This window comes from Ambystoma mexicanum, chromosome 11, assembly GCF_040938575.1.
Source record: "Ambystoma mexicanum isolate Mex_15411 chromosome 11, UKY_AmexF1_1, whole genome shotgun sequence".
Taxonomy (NCBI): domain Eukaryota; kingdom Metazoa; phylum Chordata; class Amphibia; order Caudata; family Ambystomatidae; genus Ambystoma; species Ambystoma mexicanum.
The window spans coordinates 1372497353-1372519845 of NC_090934.1; the positions used below are offsets into that span (position 1 = coordinate 1372497353).

The following is a 22493-nucleotide window of genomic DNA, read 5'->3' on the forward strand; positions in this document are numbered from 1 at the left end:
ACTTGTAATCAATGTGTTAAGTGTATGATTGTGTATCAATTTTATACAAATTGTGTAAGATTTGATGTATGGATTTTTTAATAATTTCTATATTGAAGTATTGTGTGGAATAGATTGTTTTTATTAATTCTATTATAAATATGAGATTGTCAACATTGGGGAGGGCTATTATTTGTTTCAAAGCTCACCCAAGAGATAGATGAGGATACTGTTAGTGACACTTACCCTTGGAGTTTTTGTTGGTTTATCTAATACACGTATTCCCACTTAGTAGGAAGGTCTGTTACCCCCTAGGGGGCGGGGCCATTGCGAGAATAGTACTCTTGTTGAGCCACACAATCTTGCAGCAGCATTATGGATCCGTTTGAGACTGTGGAATAGGAAGATTCTGTGTCGTGGAATATTTTGATATAGCTAAGGAGCCTGGCCAGCCAATCCAAGGGTCTATGGATTTGGCAGTTTCAATAGGATCCTTCATATATGGTGCTCTGAATAGATCCATATCAAATTCATCTAAGGAGCTTTCTTTCCAGATGTGGAAATCTATTTCTGACATAGTAGTAGAAGCTTACTAATTTCCTATCTCTACACTTCCCTAATAAGGAGCTTACATATGCATGGCGACAAGGGTTGCTCACCCAGGCCTGCAAGTAATAGGAAACACCAGCAAAGCACAGTGAATGAGTGATGTGGCATTCCTTCCAGCTCCCCCGCCCAGGACTGCAGTATTGATAGACACATCTGTGCAGATTTTTCTTTCCCAGAGACCCTTTGACAGGAAGAAGATACTACAACCGTCAAAGAGAGCTAAGCCTTTGCCCGCTCTAGATGTGCTGCCTTTAGTTATGGTGGCAGGTTATGCTGTTTTAGTGGAGGTGCCTTTAGATAATCTATAACCAGAACTGAATTGGGGGGTGTTGGGGGAGGGGTAGTGTATCAGGCCTTTGTGGGATTCAGGACCCAGCTGGGAACTTAGAACACAACTCAAATAATGGTTTCCCCGGAAACATGTAGCTGCCTCTATACGCAGTGTGAGAAACCTGAGGGCGTCCTCTCATTTACTCCCTTTAGGTCCTCTGTTCCGTTGGCCAAGGAAGGGCCATCATTCTTGGATTCCGACCCTGGGGTTGGAGAAGCGAGGGAGGTTCACCTGGGTAGAGGGTCCTCGGGGATTGGAAGTGGGATGCACTTCGATGAGACACACTTTTCCACATTTTTCTTTCAGGAAGGAATCCCTATCCCAGAGGCGGTTATGGGATATTGTTTCCCATGTCCCATTGACCCTGAGAATGACAAAAGATATTATCAACCCAGATGTACTAGAAGGAGGAGGAAAAGGATTGAGAATGGGGTGCCTTTAGGTGAGACATGGTATCCCCCGTTATCCTAATGACAACCAACCTAACCCTCCCCTGAACTTCATGGGCTATCATAGGTCAGCTACTCTTCTTTCCCCTCTTGGGTCACCTGACATTACTAAGACGAGGAAGAAACAGCTGAGAGTAATGAACACCATTCACTCTCACCACTTTGGTACTGGGACAAAGAAGATGCCTGAAAGGCATGAAGATCAGGCATATCCTCTTAATCAGAGTCAGACAGAATTGAATAATGTAATACACCTACAGCCTATTGAAGAACCATTACATTGAATCTGTTGTCTGTCTCCTTCCGTGATGCCAACCACACATTAACCATATCAACAGTAGACTGGATAAAGTATCCAAGATAAGTGTTAAGTCGGAATGACCCAGGCTCACTATCCCTTATATGTCTTCTTACACTCCTACGGTTCTCCCCAAGATAAGCATGTTTCTTGCTAAATATGGAAGAGACGCAAGCCATGGGGATGGACACGGCATGGTTTTCGTGCCAAAATAGTTCATTGGCTACCCTGGGGCATTTGATAAAGATTTTTGATATGGTTGAGAAGGCCAACCCTGGCCGTCCTTCCATTGATCTGGTGCTTTTGAATGATTGGGCTGAGAGGGAGATTGGCTTTTTGGGTAATGCCAATGCTTCTTTGGGATGCATAACATAGGAAAGGCATCCACCTTAAGATTGCTGAAAAACTCAGGCTAATGGCACACTCCTATGCACAAAATTCAGAGGGTCTTTTGTTCGTGGAGCAATACGTTAAGGAGGTAACTGCATAACAAGAGCCTCCATGCCCTGCCATTGAATTTACAACCTGATAGAAGGCTCAACATGTACAAAACCGTGACTTATATCTCGCTCCAATGTATGCTTACCACTTTCCTTCTTTCTCTCGTTGTTCCCTCTTTCTCGCTCATCCCACGTTTGTTTCTTTCACTCTTCCCCCTATGTGTTGCATGCTTGTGTTCATCAGTTTCATTCTAGCTACCATTCCCTTGGCTCCTTCTTTCTCTCAGATTCCCTGTTTCGCTTTCTCCATACCATCTCTTTTTCTGTCCGTCTCTCTATCCTCTCTTCCTCTCCATTTTTCCTTTCTCTTTTATGCTTATTCTTGTTCGTTTAATTCTGGCTAGATTTCCCATTTATTTCCATTCTTGATTTGTCACATTCTCTCTTCTTAACTTTCTCTCTTGCCTCTCTTCCGCTGTCTCTCCTTTTCCTTTTCTCACTTCGATTATGAAAGGGACAGAGTAACTTGATAGTCCGTGTCAATGCTTTTCTGTGTTTTGTCTTCAAGATTATTTTGTGGTCCAGTCCATCTGCACATTTCTTTGCTGTATATTCTTCTTTGAACGTATTTGGTATGCTCATCATGGATCATTCATTGTCAGATAATATTTGTCCATACTTTCTTGTTGTACTGGAATTTTAAGTGTCAGGGTGTAAGAGTAAGACTCAGACATACATGTAGTATGGTGTTTGGTAACAATTTTATTTTAATATCCAAAAACAGGAATTTGGGAGGAACCCTAGTTATACCTAATACTAAGAGGGGATTGCCTGCCTCATCAAAACTAACTAATAAAACCGTCTGTGTCAGAATGTCCAAGGTAAAGCACACCGTCTTTGTCCAAATCCTAATCTGTCCCTCACAAGCTAAACTCTAAATAATGTGGAAAGGGAAAATGTCACTTGGCTGTTCACCTGCAGTTTCGCTCTGCAAATTCAAATAAAAAGTTCCCAAACAAGGTGTTTAAATCAAATGCAGTTCCAACAAACTCAAAGGGGGGGTGGTTTCCCTTCCTTTTGAATCTTATAGTTCCTTGTGTCGAATATGGTATTAAATACTTTCACACAAGTCACTTTTTTTTCAACCCTAGGCCGACTAGCAGCCTTGGTTTACTCTCCTGCCAAGATCTGTTTATCCCATTTATTCACCAGATATACTTGGTTCACTAGCCTGCCTAGTATTTCCAATATTTTCCCAAAACACAGGCACGACGCAGAAGAAGAGTGTGAAGATTATACACTTTTGTGTCAGTGTGTTCCATATTTTAGACCACTGATAGACTGAGTTCCCCCTCTTACCCAAACTACCAGTTACTTCTATTGTGTTCCTTGTTTGGAATATTAAATTGACAGGTCCTCTTTCCGGGGGTCTCTCAGACAGCACTGTTCTCTGGAACCTTTTCCTTGCTTTAGACTGGGACCTGTGGGATGGCTCTGAAGTGTGGCTTGCCTGGTAGATGCTTGACTTTGTCCCTGGAACATTCAGGTTCTGCTGTATTCCATCGTCTCTGCAGCAATCGCGTTCTAGGAAGCAGATGCCCTCTGGGCTCCTCCTCCGACCTTGTAGCTGGCTCTGAGACCGCCGCTCAAACAGCGATTCCCTGCGACATTCAGTGATCACTGGGATTGGGAGACTCTGCTGCGTTCTCTCGTTAAGTAGGTCTTTGGTGATCTTCAGTCGGTTCCCTGTCCTCTATAGAGACCACAGAGCAGTCTTGTGGTTTGCTGATCTCAGCGGGCTGCTTCCCTTATTGCCCTGCGATTCTATTGTTGCGCCACCCCTAAAGCTTTGATGTCTCGCCTCGGGTTGCCAACACCGCCACTCGAGTGGATTTTCCTTGGGGACCTCTTGCGTGTTCCCCCACCGGTCTTCTGCTTCCTTCTGTGACAACGGGTCCGTTGACCAGTCTTTCATTTGTTGATTCATTTTGCTTTGTATCCTATTTCTTTTACTTGTTTGCCTACTTCCTCAACTTCCCCGGCTTCCACTACTTCTTTTGTTTTTATTGTTAGGTGACTTGCAGTTATTGGATAGAAACTAGAGCATTTACCATGGTTTTTATGTTGACTTTTTGCATTCCCATTATGTAGCCCTGGAACTAATTCCATTCTACACATGTACATTGATTGGTGTGGTATATGTGTATTTAGAATAGGAGAAGCGGTGGGAACCATTTGGCCATGGCTGGTTTTAACCGCTGGAGCAGTGTTTGCTTGCCTTTGAAAAGGGACGTTATTCTTGGATTCGTCAGATAAGTTATTGAGAAATACAACTGCATCCCTGAATGCGGAGACTCTTGTATTGCACAGCAACTCATCCTCTAGGTGCATTCTGTTTGCGGATATTAGTGCAATGGCTGAAAGTGATCCTTTGTCAGTATTTGAAGGCCAGGTTGATTTACTAAGTTCAGAGAATAAGGGAAAAGGCATTGGATAGTCTGGATTCACAGAACTACTACAGCCATGACTTTCTATTCGAACCTTGTGTTCTTGCTATCTAAAACAATGTTGTTTTGCAAACTAGAGAAATTATAATGTTACTTTCTCATGCAAGTACTCTGTGCCCGTCTGTTGCTCATTTATCTTACCAGCCCTGTTCAGCATGTTTTTGTTGATCATTGATGTCATTGGGCCTCATTAGGACCCTGGCGGAGAGGGTGTTACGCCAGCGTAGTGCATGGCGTACCTCTCCGCCATACTACGAGTTCCCGTAGCGCCATGGCGGCCTTTTCCGCCTGGTTTTACCAGGCGGAGAAAACCATGGCGCTACGGGACCTCGTTGTTAATTACGCCACCGTATTTTACGGTGGCGTAATTAACTCCTTCCCCACTCCCATTATACCCTATGGGGCAAAAATGGGAATGGGGAAGGGCAGAATGGGGATTGGGGATTTACCGCTCCGCCGAGGTCGGAATGGGGCGGTAAATCCGCCAACCCCCATGGCGCTATCGGCGGCTTTCCGCCATGCTTCGCGGTGCATTTAGCACCGTGAAGTCCGCCTGGGTCCTAATGAGGCCCATTGTCTGTTTTTTATTTGGGTATTGTTGTATTTATCCAAAAGTAAACTTTTTTTGCGGGGGTTCCCAACTTTTAAGACAAAATCAGTAGGACGATAACCAGCTTTCAGTGATGATTTTCTGGTACTGTGACGAGCCAGAAGAAGTACTCAAATCAGAAGACATTGGAGGTCATACAACTTTGCCGGTATCCTGGCAGTAAATTCGGCAGGCCGACGCAAATGGTAATACTGTTACCGGCACTCAGACCAGCGCAAAATTACCGCCAGATTATGAGTGCCGGTAAGGATGATAAATCCCCATTCCATGGAGTCCCATAGGACCCCATAGGAGATTTGCCGGTAATACCAGCTATTTTTTGCCAGTAGGGTGTTGGAATTACCTGACTGTAATTCCTCCACCACACCGGCAAATGGGTAATTTACCTGTGCGTAAATGTGCCGGTATACGGTAATACTCACACATTAATACCGCACCGGCAAAGTTGTCATGTATTAAAACAAAGGAAATTATGTTTACTCATAAGGATGCGCCACACTAAATTCTTTTGGTTTTTTGTGCGAATTTACAGCTTTTATTTTGTTTTTGTTAGCCGTTCATGGTGGCACGTGTTTTAGTTTATGTGCCTTTTTAAAAACTGTGCTACTATGTTCATATCTTGCAATCTTCTAACGTAGGTTTCCCCTGTCACTCAAATCGAATGCCTTTGGTATTCATGCGATAATTCCTTCCTTAGTTACTTTCTCATTGTGCGTACTTTCATGTCCCCTCACGTTGGTGTCAGCACTCGAGTGCCAACGTGAAGAGACACAAAAGTACGCACATAAAAACTGAAAATTGGCACACAAAAAAAATTGTGTGGCATATCCTTATGAGTAAATATAATTTCCTTTGTCAAACAACGGAGTGGGTTTATCCATTTTTACTCAGGAGAGCGACTAAGAGGACCGAATGCAAACCGATCACACAGGCATAGTCTGATTAGTAAACCCAACCACGGTTGATCATGTGTTAAAACTAGTTTATTTAAATAAAAAGGAAACAAATACTTTCTATCCCTATTGCTAAAAGAGGATTCCCTTCCTACAAAACTATACTAAAGTGCTTGTCAATAGTCAAAATAATAAACAATGTCCAAGCCTATCTTCTCTCTGACCTTGCCACTGTAGAAAACGTAACTTAAACTAAGCAGAAGATCCTGCCTACAGATATGTTATTTGACCTCTCCTGGATCTGCTTTGTATTCTTCTTCGGTGCCCTCTTCTGTCCTTGTCAAAAAGTTCACGAAAAGGTTCTCGAAAAACAAACACGAAGCCTCAAGTTCCTGAAAATATTGAATATCTGAATTGGTGTACATGGAGGAATATCTCCTTAATCCTTTTCCACCACTTGCCTGGGCCTCTCTTCCCTGTATTCACACTTCAGTTGTTCCTTGGTTCTTCTTTAATTTGTTCTATATTTATCTCCTTGTGCTCTCTGTTTCACAGTCTTACTTAGTCACAAGGGGTGTTGTTAACCCCTTATCAGATACTCTTTCCATAGTTCTGCGTATTTTCTGTACAGCGTTTGGTTCATTATTCTACCTGGGTCTCAAGCCCTCTCACAATTCTTTCTTGCACTGGGGGCTTTGTGCTGTCAGGAGTCGGAAAAGAGAGGCAGACACAAAGTTGTAACGTTTTCAACATCAGATATCTTTATTAAAATAAAAAGGGTTGGATAAAGGCCTTTCTGTCCCTATCCTAGAGAGAGGTTCCCATCAGTCTGTGCCTCATAAATATATACTAATCTTCTTTGTGTCCAAAAGGGATCTGGCCATCACACTATAAATGAACATTTCAAGGGGTGTGTTAAGTGTTTTTTTTATATTGAATAATGGAAAATGTGTAAAAGTCAAATAGAAAAATACAACAAATAGTCTCTGAACCTGGAGTCTTGTTCCTCTTCCCCAGATTATTTTAGGTAGAGCAACAGCGTTTTCTCTCAATGAGCCTTTAAGGGTAGATTAAAATGGCTCTTTCTCAGTGAGTCTTTTAAGAGTAGGTGAAATGGCTCTTTCTCAATGATGAAATATTTAGTTCAGGGTGGCAATACATGTCTTCTCTTCTTCAACACAGGTTTAGATCTCCTGGTGTACTCTCCTTCCAGGTATCTCCCTTCTGGGTCTCACATATCCCCTGGTGTACTCTCCTGCCAAGTATCTTTTCCCTAACGGACCAACTGCTTGATGGTTTCCCCAAGGGACTTCTCACACTGTTCACAATGTTCTCTTCTCCTTCTGGACCTTACACATCCCATGGTATACTTCCATGCCAGGTATCTCGTCCCAAAAGGACCAACTGCCTGATGGTTTCTTTCACCAGGACTTCACACAATGTTCACAATATTCTATCCCCCTTCTGGGTCCTTCAGATGCCCTGATATGTTTTCTTGCCAGCTATCTTTCTTCTTAAAAAGGCTTCACTGCCTGATGTTTTTTTTTAATCTGGATTTCACACAGTGTTCTTTTTCTTATTAGTATACCACAGTTGTACCTCCTCACTGTTTTTATCAGGTACTACTTGTTTGAACTTACCTCATATTGACATCTCGAATATGGAGATTGGCTTTCTTCATTAGTACTGTTTTGCTTGTGGCAATGCTTGTTCCAATTTTCCCCAAATTGACTTCTCATAAAAGGAGACTTGTGCATAACTTGCCTTTCAACTTCTTCCTCAATGTTTATTTGCGGAGTATAACATTTACACCAGCTTTCCCCATATTGACTTGTATAAATTAATTTACTTGGTCAGTATTCAAATGTCTTATTTATTTGTCCTAATGCCAGTATACTCGCCCAGGGGTCACCACTACTCAATGGCAGACTCACTAGTGTTTGCTGGCATCTCTGGACTGTGGCACATTGCTGCAATGAAGTTGCGGTTCCTGGAACGCTTCTCCACTATCGCAGACCCTCACTTGGTTCCAGCGTCGGCTCCGCATTTGTGTGCCGGTTAAATTGATGGGCTTTCGCTGCACTGAACTCTCAACAGCCTTGCTGTGCCTTCTAACTCACCAGCGGTCCCTCCGAAGCAGCAGCAACACCTTTCCCGGTCTCCCATTTCTCTGGGTAGTTGTGCCTCCAAGCAGACGCTTGTTAGCGTTTGCTTTGCCTAACACGGTTCACCTCCTCACATTTGCTTCTGCCGCATGTGCCACGTCTTGCTCTGCAGCTTCCTTTTCCTCTCTTGAATGCAGTCACACCACCTGATTTAAAGGTTGCTCTCAGCTGATTTCTATTATGGTAGCTAAACCGCCCATTCAGCTTGATGTTTCCTTTATTCCTCATTAACTTCTTCATCTTCCTGTCTCAGTACTTGAGGCTTTATGGGACTTGATGTTCATGGGAGTTTATAACTTTTCAGGGCTGTCTTGCTTTGTGTCTTGGTAAGAATAAAAGCCATTAGAAACAGGAGATGTTGAGGGTGTTTTATTTATATGAGGTGTGAATGGTGTCCTTCCTATTTTGATTTCCAAGAAGGGGCTTCAAGATTTTACAACTGGAGGGATCTGTATAATGACAATATGCCATTAGAAACTCAGGCATTATAGGGTCTTCACTTGAGACGGAGGACTACTGTGTCTCTCGAGATGGAATCACCCCATCTCCCCGACAGCCATCTTCTCCCATATGAGTGATCCTTTCTCTGAATACCACCCCCGGGATCAGGTAGTGGCTGCCTCCCCCATGCCACATGGGAGGAGACTTTAGGCTGGGGATCAGTGATGACTCAACAGGAATCCTCACAATGCCCTTGATCTGAAACTGGGGCAATTCTTCCTGATTCCCTTTGCTCTCTCTTGCTTCTGTCTCCCTCCACGCAAGCCTCTGCATATTTCTTCTCCATGCAAGGCTGATTATGCTTTTATTCTTGTCCCGTGAGCAATAAGGGGCGTGTTGGGTATGATCAGCTGTCAAGTCTTCAGTTAACGGCATTGCCTTGAGCCAAATATTCATAGATACTTTCAAGATTGTTTTGGGTCCCATTGTTAAATGAAACCTCTTCCGGAATTCCCATATATGCATATATTGTTTTCTTTGCAGAGTTCCACACGGGAATGGGACTCCTTGTCCCTTGTGTGTGGGGGAGGAGGGAGGTCCCAGTGAGGTCCCTCTTTCCCAAGACCCTAGAGAGGGTTTATCTTAGCAGGCTCACCTCCCTAGCCACAAAGAGTGTGCTCCTCTGGGAAGAAGGGACGAATTATACAGATTTATCACAGTACTTATTCAATGAATTGTGACTTGTGGATATTTGGGTTGACTTGGAGTTTATTAGACAACCTTTGGGTATGGATGTTTTTATGGTGTGGAAAAAGAAAACAAATTGATCATGAAAAATTTCACACTTGAATCCACTTATATGCTTCTTTTAAGCTGTACAGTTTCTTCAGAAATCTGAGATCTGTGGTTTTCTTTAGTGTTATCCGAGTTCACTGCCTCTTCTATCTGCACACCTCTGTCAGCACATGATCAATTTAGCACATGTGAAACTTTATTAGCATCTCAATGCTTGAAAAGCCATAGAAAGTATCTATTATCAGAGAGGATACGGGGAGTGATTCTATTCTGGTAAGATAATAATAATAAATAATAATAATAATTAGGCTTTTATATAGCGCTACAAACCCTCAGGTATCCGAGCGCTGCTTATTATTACCCACGGTGTGTGGTGCTCATTTATCGACCTCGGAAGGATGAAAGGCTGAGTTTGGCCCCGCCGGGATTCGAACCTGCGTTAACAGGCTCTGCACGGGTGTCAAAGCGAGCGCTCTACTCGCTGTGCCACTTGACCGGCTTAAAGATAGCGCCGCGAGATGAGCAGTCACTACGGATATCTGTATTTAACTTGCAGGAGGCAGGTTCGAATCCTGGCAAGCCCAACTCAGTCCATCAATTATCTAAGTTTGATATATATAGTACCATTAAACTGGGTAGTAGTAACTGTTAAGTAGAAATTTCTCACCTCCCATGTAACTTTTTAGTTACAGTGGCAAGTCCATCTGAGTCGCGGGTGGCAGTGGATATTTTCTACCGACTTTATGTGATTTTTACACGCAGGCTGAAATGCTAAAATGGTGCCTGTCTTCTTTTTTTCACCAACTCAAAATGGCTTGCTCGTTTTTGAGCCTTCCTCTGCTAACCTGCGGGGGGTTGGGAGGTCCTGCTCAATCCTTTGTCTTCAACGTGCTGCCTTTTGGAAGCCCTCCCGCAGGCCCAGTGTGTCTGGGAGGACAGGAAGCTGGGAGGGCACCAAAACTCCTCAGGTCTTTGTCCTGCAGTGTGTTTGCTTGGATACAGTTCTGACTGGGTGCCTGGCTGTCTCCTTGAGATGCCCAACGTTTGAATGGTGTGTGCATGCTGATTGGCTAGGTTCCTGCATAGAAGGTGAGGGTCTTGATGCTGAAGCGAGAGTCGAACGCTGAAAGAAACATCTGAAGAAGGGTGTCAGCTGCCACCTCCAGCAACTGCCAAAGCCAACTGAGTGGCTGCTGTAGCTCCAGCCCTTTCTTCTGTGCGACAGGGAAGATCCAGACCTTATGACTTCCTCCGTTGGACTGTTGAGCCTAACCAGTCTCGAGACCAGCTACAGTTTGAGCCACCCCCAAAAGTGCTGCAACCTTTAAGGTCTGCAATACCGAATACCCTGGGACCTCTAGCACTGGTGCTGTTCATCGTCTCATCAAGCACATTCTGGCTGCAAAATTGTGGTCATCCGCCTGGACATACAGGGACTGCATCCCCTCACAACAGTTGAGGACAGAGAGAAGGAAGAAAGTCTTCAAGGTGATGACCGTCGCTCCTCCAAAGCCTGCTTCAAGCCTCCACCTCCATGTGCCGCGAAGATAGTCTTCTGGGCATCCCTTTGACCGAGTCTGACCTTCTGCTCCCGCCAAAAGTTCTTCATCCAGCCACCAAGACCAGATACCCTAACAGGAGCGTGACAGCGCCCCCCTCCTACCGAACCCTTTGAATCAAAATGTGTTACTTGTTACTTGAAAGCATCTTCTGAACTTTGACAGTGTCTGCCTTCCATTATTCTACCGCCCAGGGGCCACTGGTCCCCCATTGCCCCCCACATGACTATTTGAGACTATCATACCCCAGATTGGGTTGAACTTATGAAGTTTAGGCCTACACACAGTTATTTAAACTGCCTGTATTGCCAAGCATGTTTTTATATAACTACAATGCGCAAGTGTTTCCTTGACTGTACTTGTGCTCAAAGCTCTTTGTACTCTACTACATCCCTTCCACCTCCTAGACTAAGCCTGGCTGCTCAGTCATAACTACAAAACCTTTTGGGTGGTTCAGGCCAAATTTCAGAATTTCAGCACTGTAGATTTAAGAGTGAGGGCCTCATTTCAAGTGTGGCGGTCCAGAAATAGCGGTGCCGGACGCACCATACCAGCACCTTTTTCCAGACCGCTTCACTACTTTAACTTTACTTTATTTGTAATGCGCACCATGGACCCAGAGGCATTAGGGCGCGGATAATAATGCAAACAAACATGAAACACAAAGAAGCAGAATGTAACACCCGATAGCAGTGACAGAAGTTTCGAGGAAGTCAAAAGCATGGACTCAAGAGAATAACAGGGTTTTTAAGTCTTTCTTAAATGCTCTCAGAGAACTTTGGCTTCTAAGAGCTGCCGGAAGCTGATTACAAAGCTTGAAAGCCACCAAAAAGAATGCACCATTCTCAGATTTCTTTCTTCTACTGCGAGGGAGGAACACATAGTTCTGCCCGCAGGACCTGCAAGCTCTCCCATTGACTTTCTCAATAATATGTGCCTGCAGGTAGGAAAGCATAAGTCCTAGCCTGCACTTAAAGCTTATAACGAATAAGATAAACTTGGCCCGTGCTTCTACCGGTAGCCAATGCAGAGAGCGCCTAGCATCTGAGACATGATTACGGCGAGACAGCCCCACCACAACTCTAACTGCCCAGTTTTGTACTATCTGAAGTCTGTAAACATCCCGCTTACAAAGACCTACCCAGAGACTACTACAATAGTCGATCTTAGCCCCTATTATAACTCTGGCAATCGTTTCCGAGTTAGTCTGAGTAATAAGGGGTCTAAAGTGTGATAGCAATTTGATATAGTAGACCAAGGCTGAAACCAGACTGGTAACATGAGATCTCATAGTGAGTGACTGGTCAAGGACCACCCCAAGATTTTTATTTTGGAAAGGGGGTGATGTTGTCATCCCCTAACCTAAAGGATCTGTAGGCCGGGTCCAGCTTGAGTATGGAGAATGAAGTGCCCACAATCATCAATTCCGTCTTCCCTTTGTTCAGTGCAAAGTTGTTATCCAGCATCCACTTCTCTTATAAGATTGAAAACTCTATTAAGTTCCTGTTCATCTCGTAGATGACAGCCTGAAAGAGGGACAACACATTGAGTGTCGTCCGCATAGTTCGAGAACATGGCCCCTTCCAGCTCTAAAAGCGAGAAGAAGGGGTCCATGAAGATGTTGTAAAGGCATGTGGATGTGCTAGCCCCTTGCGGAACCCCAAAGAACACTGGGATCGGGTGGTCTCTGCATCATCGGAGCATACTCGACTATGTCTATTCTCCAGGAAAGAAGCGATCCAGGAAACGGCTGTAGGCAAGAAGTTTGACACCTCCACCAGTCTGCACATCAAGACGGAATGTTTGACCAAGTCGAACGCAGCTGACTGGTACAAAGATATTATGAGGGAGAGAAAACCCTTGTATAGCTGATCCAATAGTCTAGACTTCAGCTCAAGAAGCGAGGTCTCAGTGCGAAAACTTGGCCTAAATATGGATTTATGGGGATTCAGAATAGGGTACTGATTAAGGTGCTCCGAAATCTGGCCGTAGGCTACCGTGTCAAGTATTTTGAACAAAAAAGGGGTATTCAAAATGGGACGCTAGTTAAGAGGATTATCCCTTTGTAGCCTTGGTTTTTTCAAAAGGGGAGTTACCATGGTTTGTTTATGGTCATCTGGGACCTTGCCCTCATGCAGTGAGGTGTTCACAAACATACAAATAGCTTTGAGACAGTGGGCATCTTTTTATGATCAAAGAGTAGCAAGAATCACCTTTGTCGCGGTACACTTTGAGCTGTTCAATGACCTTCTTCAGGGCCTCCTCGGATATCGGTTGAAAATGTAATTGTGCAACGACAGGGTTACACATGGGGGGCTTCTGAGAGCTACAATCCACCCATGATGGTAAATCCTTCTTTTTACCAAATATATCCATTCTAATGCCGTGGAGTTTTTTTAAAGGCCATCTTGTGTTTGCTGACACCAGGTGCCATCTTTTAAAACTAATTTGTCGGCTGGCTGCGGGACTAACTCCTGCTCTTTTAGTATTTTAAAGATTTCCTTTACATCTGACTGAGCATTTGAGATTCTAGTATCATGAAAATTCTTTTTGGTTTCCAAAATGGGAGATTTGTAGGCCTTTGCTAGGTTTTTATAAGCTGTTAAGGACGCTGGACCCAGGGATAATTTTCAGGTATAAAACGCCTTCAAAGTTTGAGCTTTTTGTTTTTGCAGCTCTACCGTAAACCAAGGTTTACTTTTGTTACCCTCATTGTTTTTTTTTTTGCTTCAGTGGTTCAGTGGAGCTAAGGTGGATGACATGACGTGAAGAGGGGTATAATTCGAAAACTGAGAGTACTATCTAGTAGAGGTTCAATATTAATCAATGTAAGACATTTCAGGTTACGTGACTGAACATAGCCTTCCGGCATAATCTTTATTTTCAATATGAATGGTACAAAGAGGGAAAAATGCAGAAAAGCATGGTCCGACCACGGGCAAGGCAAAGTAAAGACATTGTGGCAAGTAGCATTAAGGACCGAAAGCCAGTCCAGAGTATGACCAAGCACATGGGTAGGCGCAACTACTTTCTGTTCAAAGCCCAAGTCAGATAAAGACAGTTGTAACTCAACCGCGTAGTGATCTTCTGCGTCACCTAGCCAATAGTTAAAATGTCCCAGAATGTTGTAACGTGAGAAAGGTTTCAAGAGTGGTAGCAAATAATTATTAAGGGCCTCTACAAGGATTACATTCTGTGACAGAGGGCGATATATCAGAATAATATTAATGGTAGACTCCACATTCATACCAACATTTATGTGTAGCGATTCAATACCCTCTATGATTTGTCCAGGGGATTCCCATATGGAAAGAGCCTCTTTAAAGATAATGGCGAAGCCCCTACGTCTACCTTCCAATATGTCCTTTCGAATCATAGCATAACTAGTGGGTATAGCTAAATTGAGACTTTGACCAGTTGCACTAGAACCCCAAGTCTCCGTCAGGGCACAAATCCAGGTTATTCTGTTCAATATAGTTAGAGATCTCATGGGCATGCTTAACTAGAGAACGGGTGTTAAGTAGCATGCAACATAACTCGGATAAAGGGGTAACCACGCGCGACTGAGATGGCAGCATCGCAGTAGTTCCCTGCTCCAAGCGTATATGTGAGGAGTTAGGTTCGAATACTATCCAATCTGCGTCTTGTCGCTGAAAGCTGATCGCATTCATCAGAATAGGAACATGAATAGTGCCAAGAGAAATCACGACCTGGTCCACGCCCATAGTGGGGACCACTGGACGACGAGTACAAAATATATCAGTTTCCTCAGAACTAGGAGAAGAGGGGGTCAGTACGCAATTAAGTCCACTAGCAACACCAAACAATGGGCAAGATTGAGGAGACGGGCATTCCTTTAGCTTTGCTGAAAATTGAGCCGAACGGCTATAAGAATTGTTCCTCTCCGCTGTAATAGTGGCAAGTACTTCGGTAAGCCCCATGATGGGGAAAGAACCGGAACCACGTCACTGCACATCCCGGTCGCGGACTGGCGCAGACTGGCTAAACCCATCCGCGCTGGCGCGTTCGAGTTGCGGTGCTGGAAATACCATTACCGCAAACAAGACCCACGGTGCCACTGTTGCCGGCAGCACCGCGACCAGCAATCGCACCCGGAGCCTGTGCCTGAAACACCAGTACGTCGGTCGTACGGCCACATCTGAGTACCGCCAACACGGAAACAGCAGCATAATAATGCTGGTGCCACTGTGATCACCTCGCCAGAAACCCCGGAATCGCGGATCAGGCGGAAAGCAGTCTCATGAGTGCAGCAACAGGCTGCAGCTGTACAGAATCAGCATTATGCCCAGCTACACACCATTAGCACTGAGAATGCTCAAAAGGACTACACCCACACCCCACGCACCTACCAACACAACCATGCTGGCATCTGCAGTAGCAGTTATGGAGCTGGGGGCCCTGCATGTAGGGCTCCAATATGAGGGGGATTTGGAAGAGGCAAAGAGGGAGAGAAGGTGGTGGAGGAGGCGCAGGAGGAGGAGGATGATGGCCGTGGCCATGAACAATGGCCAGCAGGTAGCGCCCCGCAGGAAGCCACCCATACCCTGCTTAAAGGCCACACCCTGGAACCTGAGTGCAGCACAGAACCACACCCTGTATCGGCTGGACAGGGAGACCATTACCCACATTGTCAATTTGATCCATGATGACGTCAGCAGCCTAATAAACATCAGGACTGCTATAACCCCATTGCTCAAGGTAGTATAAGTGCTGCATTTCTTGGCCACTGGCACCTTTCAGTACACTGTGCAATAGCTGCACAAGTGATCCAAACCCTGTTTCTCCAGGGTGCTATTCCAGGTCCTGGATGCACTCCTGCGGCACGTGTCGGACCACATAGCCCTACCCAGAACACCTGCCCAGGTGAATGCCACCAAATTGGGGTTCCACGCCCTGGCAGGCATGCCCACCATCATCATTTTTTTTTTAATTTCTTTATTGGTTTTAACAGTGTAAGAAACATAGTCTGCATCACTTGTAATATTTAACGCAAATCAACAGAATTACCCGTCCCCCCTCAACCCCCAAATCAAGACCACAGTCAACATTATCGTCCATTCTCATTGGACCGGGTTGATGGCTAGGACAGTCCGAGCCGTCCGAGGTATCGTCCGTATTGTTAGGATGAAGTAGTGGCACTGTTAACGCCACCCAGCGATGTAGTTCTCCACTGGAGTCCAGCCTCTGCTCGAGGATTGCCGTTTCCCACGCGCCAGTCTCAGCCGTTATCCATTTCGTAAGGTCCCCCCACCACTGTGCCTCGATCGGGGCCCTTGGGCTCTTCCATCCCAAGGCTATGCGTCTCTTCACAGTTATGTATATCAGATCTTTGAGTTTGTTTAGAGGCTTATTTTTGTGGTTACGTTTGCATCTGCCCAAGATGCAGGCTGCAGGATTATTCACTTCTAGCTCAATATCAGCGTCCGCCACCCTCTCCTGTACCTGTGTCCAGAAATTGCGTATCTCTGGGCAGCCCCAAAACATATGCGTCATTCCCGCCCTGGGCTCCTTACATTTGGGGCATACTTGGGCCTCAGCCCCCTTGAATTTAGATATGGCCTCAGGTGTTAGGTAGGCTCTGTTGGTGATGTATAGTTGAATGAGCTGCAAACGGGCATTCCTAGAAACTTTCTTGTGGTACTGGGTTATTTTCTCCCATTCTTCATCTGCAAAGTCCTGGCCTAGTTCGGTTTCCCACTTTACTTTGCTTTTGAGCTCGTTGCTTGTCGTGCCCTGAAGTAGGGTTTCGTAAAGTCGCGAGGTTTCATGGCCACCTTCGGCTGTATTTAATAATGTTTCTATGACCTCGTTTTCCGTCCTTGGGGTAGTGGCCTCTGGCCATCTAACCATTATGACTTGTATCACTGCCCTGTGGAGCAAGAATTGACCAGCAGGTAGTCCCGTGGTCTCAGTGAGATCGGGGAAGGGTATGATCTCTTGGTCTCGTGTTAGGTCTCCTAGGGTAGCCACTCCGTAGGGTTCCCACTGGGCGCGCAATTCAAGAGAGCCCCACGGCTGGTTGGCCATAACTGCTGCGATGGGGATTTGTGGGGAGTAGGGATCAGCTGACCCCACTGTTCTGCATGCTCTGTTCCAGAGCTTTATTCCAAGTTTGATTAGGTATGGGAAGGGCTGTGGGAGTCTGTTCTGGACCCAAAGTAGATCCCTTAGGAGCAGATTGGGCAATGCTGGTTGGAGGAGCCTGGTGTCTGTGGAGATCTCGTCGGCCATCCATCGCATCACATGCCTTAGTTGGCTTGCAAGATAGTACAATTCGAAGTTGGGGACTTTAATTCCCCCTCTCTCGTAGGGTCTTTGGAGTGTGTCCAGCGCCACCCTATGTCTGCCTCCCTGCCAGAGAAACCGTCTACATAGTTTATTAATGATTCTGAAAAGGAGGGGGGAATGTTGTAGGGAACATTTGTAAAATTGTATAGTAAGCGGGGGAGTGCAGCCATTTTGAGGAGACCTGCCCTTATGCCCACCATCATCATTGTGCTGGACTGCACATATGTTGAACTGGTGGCCAGATATGCAAATGTGGTGGTCTACCGCAACCGCAAACTGTACCACTCCCTGAATGTGTTGGTTGTGTGCGCTGCAGACCTCATCACTCACTGCTGCACATGTTTCCCTGGTTCCATGCACAATTCCATGGTTCTGCGGAACTCCACACTCCCAGGGTACATGGCATGACCCAGCCGAGAGCAGACCTGGCTCATGGGTGAATCAAAGTACCAAAGCATATGCACTGTGGAAGGGGGAGAGGAGGCGGGTTGTCCACTGTCAACAGTACATGTACGTCATGCAATGTCATGTACACACATAGCATGCATGAGAGGGAGGGCATGTGGTGCATGGGCAAATGGAGCACACCATATCACAGTTTGTGCACAGATAGACGGGCACAGCACATGCATTACAGGTACCAGAATGCATTTAGCCCATGACACCCACCCCAGCATCTACACACTGTGCACTTCCCCCACCACCTGCGCCACAGCCATGTCGGACTAGTGTAACTATCCTCTCCCAAGCACTGTACCCTATAGTATGTAGCCAGATCACCTGCCTCTCACAAGTACACATACTGATGTGGCATGAAGCATAACAATGCTGGAACACAGATGTACGAATGGGTGAGATGACCATAGTACGACATTCAAATGGAACCGGAAGTGGCACACGCAATGGACAAGATAGAAGCTGGTGTAGCCATAGGGTCAGTGGGCAAGGTGAGTTTGAAATGGTGAGTGAAATTTGAACGGAAAACCACCCCACCCCCCACCACCTCTTGCATCATGATTAAGGCTTCCGATGCATGGCATATATTAACTAGCCCTTCCGTCTGTATTAATCCACATTTATTTCTGGGTCTTTCATTCTGTATGCATCCACATTTCTCTGGTGTCATATAAAAAGATAATTCACAACCAGCACTAATCTGCTTTCATTGCAAATCAAAAATCCATTGATTGAAGCATGCATGCGTACATACAGTTAAGAAATGCTAGCTTCATTCATTCCATAACAACAAACTTTAGCTCCTGTGACTCCTGCTGCTTTAAGATATATGCTGTCAGCAATTTTACGACCAACACTGTAATTTCCATACAACTATTTCACTACCCATGTTGCCAATCTGCAATGAGATTGGCCTGCGATGTTGGAGTGACATCCTAGAGAACCAGACAGAGAGACCTGTTTTACCCTTATTTTCCATTTACATAAATACAGACTGTAAGCAGGTTGATTTCCGTCTGTATGAATGTGTAAAAATCAGTAAAAACAGGAAACTGGAAGCCTTACACATAATGCGCTGGACACTAGGGTCATATGTGCAATTGCCTACGTCTTGTGTCAATCCCATGTGACACAGACCAACATACAGACTTGGTTTCCATGACAATACCACAACAATGACTTTGTCCCCCTTGTGTCCCTCCCATGAAGGTGATGCAGGGTACCCCTTGGTGCCATGGCTGATGACCCCCATCATGCAACTGCAAGACTAGCACGAGCATGCCTACAACCGTGAACACATCAGAACACGGTGCACCATAGAACAAACTTTTGGGTTGCTGAAGGCAAAGTTCTGCTGCCTGAATAGGTCTGGGGGTGCACTCATGAACACCCCTGTGAAGGTGGGCAAGATAGTCCTGGCCTGTGCCATATTACATAACATGTGCATCAGGCGCAACATTTTCTCTCCCCATACATGGACATGCACCCAGCGGAGGACGACACTGACCGCGAGGATGCAATTGCATTGCCCTATCACAGGGATGCCATGGATGAGCGTGATGCACACGATTAACTGATCAGCCACTACTTTTGAGCACATCACACATGGCTTAGGCTATCAACCACAATCTACACCGAATAAATCACACATGCACATGAAAAATGAATGTCCAGTCATGATTTCAATGCAACACCCAGTTTATTGATATGTATGGTTAGAAATAACAGGCTGGCCAACACACCCTCCCCAACTATCCCTCCCCACAACCCCTACCCAACTATCCCACCACATGCCCCCTCCCCAACTTGTGTCACTTTGTTCATGTCTCAGCCTCAGACACACCCATGGCACATGTTAGTCCTTGGCCTGTTTACGGGTCCACTTGCCACCTGGGCTGCCCTTGTGTTGTGTGCCTGACGGCGCATCGACCTCCGCCTGGTGCTGCAATGGAGAGAACTGGTGGGCGTGGAGCTTGTGGATGGGGTGTGTAAAGGATCACTGGCCTGCCATGGACGACATGATGCAATTGCCCTCGCTGACCCTCCTGGCCATGAGGACAATAGCGGATGCAGCACGTCCAAAGTGTGCCGCTTGTAGTCCGCCACCCAGTGGCCTACATGCTTTCATGCATGTGCTGGGCCTCAGCACATAGCAGGGCTGCCTCCCACACATCAGGTGGGACTCCTCAAGGTGCTGCTGAACCAGGGCAGTTAATCCCTCCTGCTGTTCCTCAGTGCAGCGCAGACGGCTGTCCATGTCCCTACCAGTGGGGAATGGTGGGCGTGGGGGGCTTGAGAGGTTCATGGGGCTGAATTCAGGCTGTTCATAGGTGGTATGGTAGGCGGTGTCACCTGTGCTGTCTCCTGCATCGTCAGCAGCCTCCTCTGCACTGGAGTCCTGGACATGTGTTTGTGGCTGCTGTGTTGGGGGTAGTGTCCGTCCTCCTGCTGTTGGCCATGCAGGCAATTGCGCCACCACAGGTGCTGCCAGGTTAGAGGGAGAAGCAGGTGTAGCCATAGATGGTGCTGGCAGGGTGGAGGGGGCAGCAGGCATAGCCACCAGAGGTGCTGCCAGGGTGGAGGGGCAGCAGGTGTAGCCACTGCAAGTGGAGCCTGGGTTGGAGAGGCAGTTGTGACAGTCGCAGTGGTTGCTGTAGTGTCCTCGGTGGTGCTGGTGGTCCGTGGAGTTGTCTGGCATCGGCATCTGGTGCCCCTTGTGGCACCTGGTTGCACTCTGTCGCTGTCAGATGTGGTTCCTGAGGGTGTAAGAAAGGCAGGATGTTAGGGACCAGTGTGGGTTCCAGATGCACGGATATATGCAATGTGTTGGTTGTGAGGCGTGCTGCAGAGGGGAGATGCCGTTGAACATGGCATGGTGCACACGTGCTTTGGTTGTGAAGACTCAGCTGCAGGTTGTGGGATGTTGGGACATGATACCTACACTGCTCTACTGGGACTACTGGCGTGGTGTCGAGGCATTGCTGGGGATGGTGGTATGGGGGCTCTGTTGATGTGTGGTGTGTTGGGATGTGGGGGGATTTGGGGGAGCAAGGCAGGGCCTGATGGATGACCCAGTTGCAGGACCAGTATGTGTATTGGGGATCTTTGGCAGGTCTGGCAGGGACGTGGGAGCACGTGTCATTACCATTGTATGGGAGGGTGGCCGTGTGTGGGTGGAGCTGAGGGACGACATTGTTGGGTCTTGGTGCCAGTGGTGGCACGCCAGGCATGCATGCTGTATGCTATGACAGGCTGTCGTGTGTCTGTGTGGGGGAAGATGCCTCTACACTTGGCAGTACAGGGTGCCTGTGCAGTGTTCAACATGCATTACAGGCATGGGTCATTGTGAGGGAGCCAGGGTGTATGGCCATGACAGCGCCCTGGGTTTTGGTTCAGGTGTGGGGGTGTGTGCCTGCAGGGTGTATTCTGGGGGATGGGGATGGTGCAATTCCCATCTCAGTGATACGGTTGTGGGGCAGGTTGGCCAGCCGGGTTGTTCAGCATTTTGGGGCGATGTGTACTCACCAGCCTTGTCGGTTGTCCCGGCTCCGGCCTGCGCAGCGCCAACCCCTTCTATGGACTCCATGTGCAGCACACTGCTGCGCAATTCCTCCCAGGGCATGAGTCGAATGGGCGAGGAGGGTCCACCACCTGTGGCCATGCTTTGTCTGTGATGTGCTGAGAGTAGGTTCCGGGCCTTCAGGCGGAGGTCATCACACCGCTTGTGGCAATCCTTGACTGTCCGTGGGGTTGTCCCCACAGCTGGCACCTTTTGTGCCACTTCTTCCCATATGGACTTTTTACGCTGTTATGTTTGCAGGCACTAGTCTGTTGAGAACAACTAACATGATTGCAGGACAATGGTGTCAGCAAGCATGTTCAGCTCCGCCTCAGAGAAGCGTGGCTTGCGCTGCCGGGTCTCACGGATGCTAGTTGACATGGTCCACTATTAATTCATGCAGTTAGGAGGGGTGGAAGGCAACTGGATGCTGCAGATGTTGTGTTTTTATGATGGCCTCCGGACTGTTTCCTGTTCTGGCGATCACTTTGTTTCCAGTCACGGTAATTCCAGTGCTGCTGTTTCCAGTGCTGCTGGCTCTGGCACCGTGATGGGCACCGGGGACGATGGTACAGTCGTTTTTGGCCACTTTTCACATTGTTTCCGTGATGCCAGTGCCACAGTTTCTGGCATGCCGCAAGACACGCGCCGGCATCCCGTGATCGTCTGTTAATTCCGGCATCACGGGTTGCCGGAAACGGAATCACTGAAACTATGAATTCTTACCGCCAAATCTGTAATGAGCCCCTGAGTCTTCTCTAATCCTACCATAGGTGGACTTTAGTAAAACTCCCTAACAGTAACACTTATTATTACAGTTCTTTACAGCATTGGGAAACCGGCATCTACCACAATTTAAGACATGCTCAGGAAGGATATCTACATTTTATTTGGGTGTTGGGCAACGAGGAGTGCCAGCTTTCTGCACTATACCATTCTTAACTAAAGGGATTCTCAGTTAATTGCTAGTTCACCACTTTAACTATTGGTGCTCGGAAACTGCTAAGCTAACCGTTTGGCTTTGTCTTGGCACCATTATGTCAATTTAGCTACTATGCTTTGAGTGGTGATCTGGTACAGAGTACCCCTACTA

The 22493-nt window shown here is 46.5% G+C and overlaps 1 protein-coding gene across 2 annotated transcripts in view; it reads left to right on the forward strand.

The window, feature by feature from the left end:
* Window positions 1-22493, forward strand: part of TRPM7 (transient receptor potential cation channel subfamily M member 7) — a 2599208-nt gene that overhangs the window by 2392346 nt on the left and 184369 nt on the right. The window lies entirely within an intron of this gene.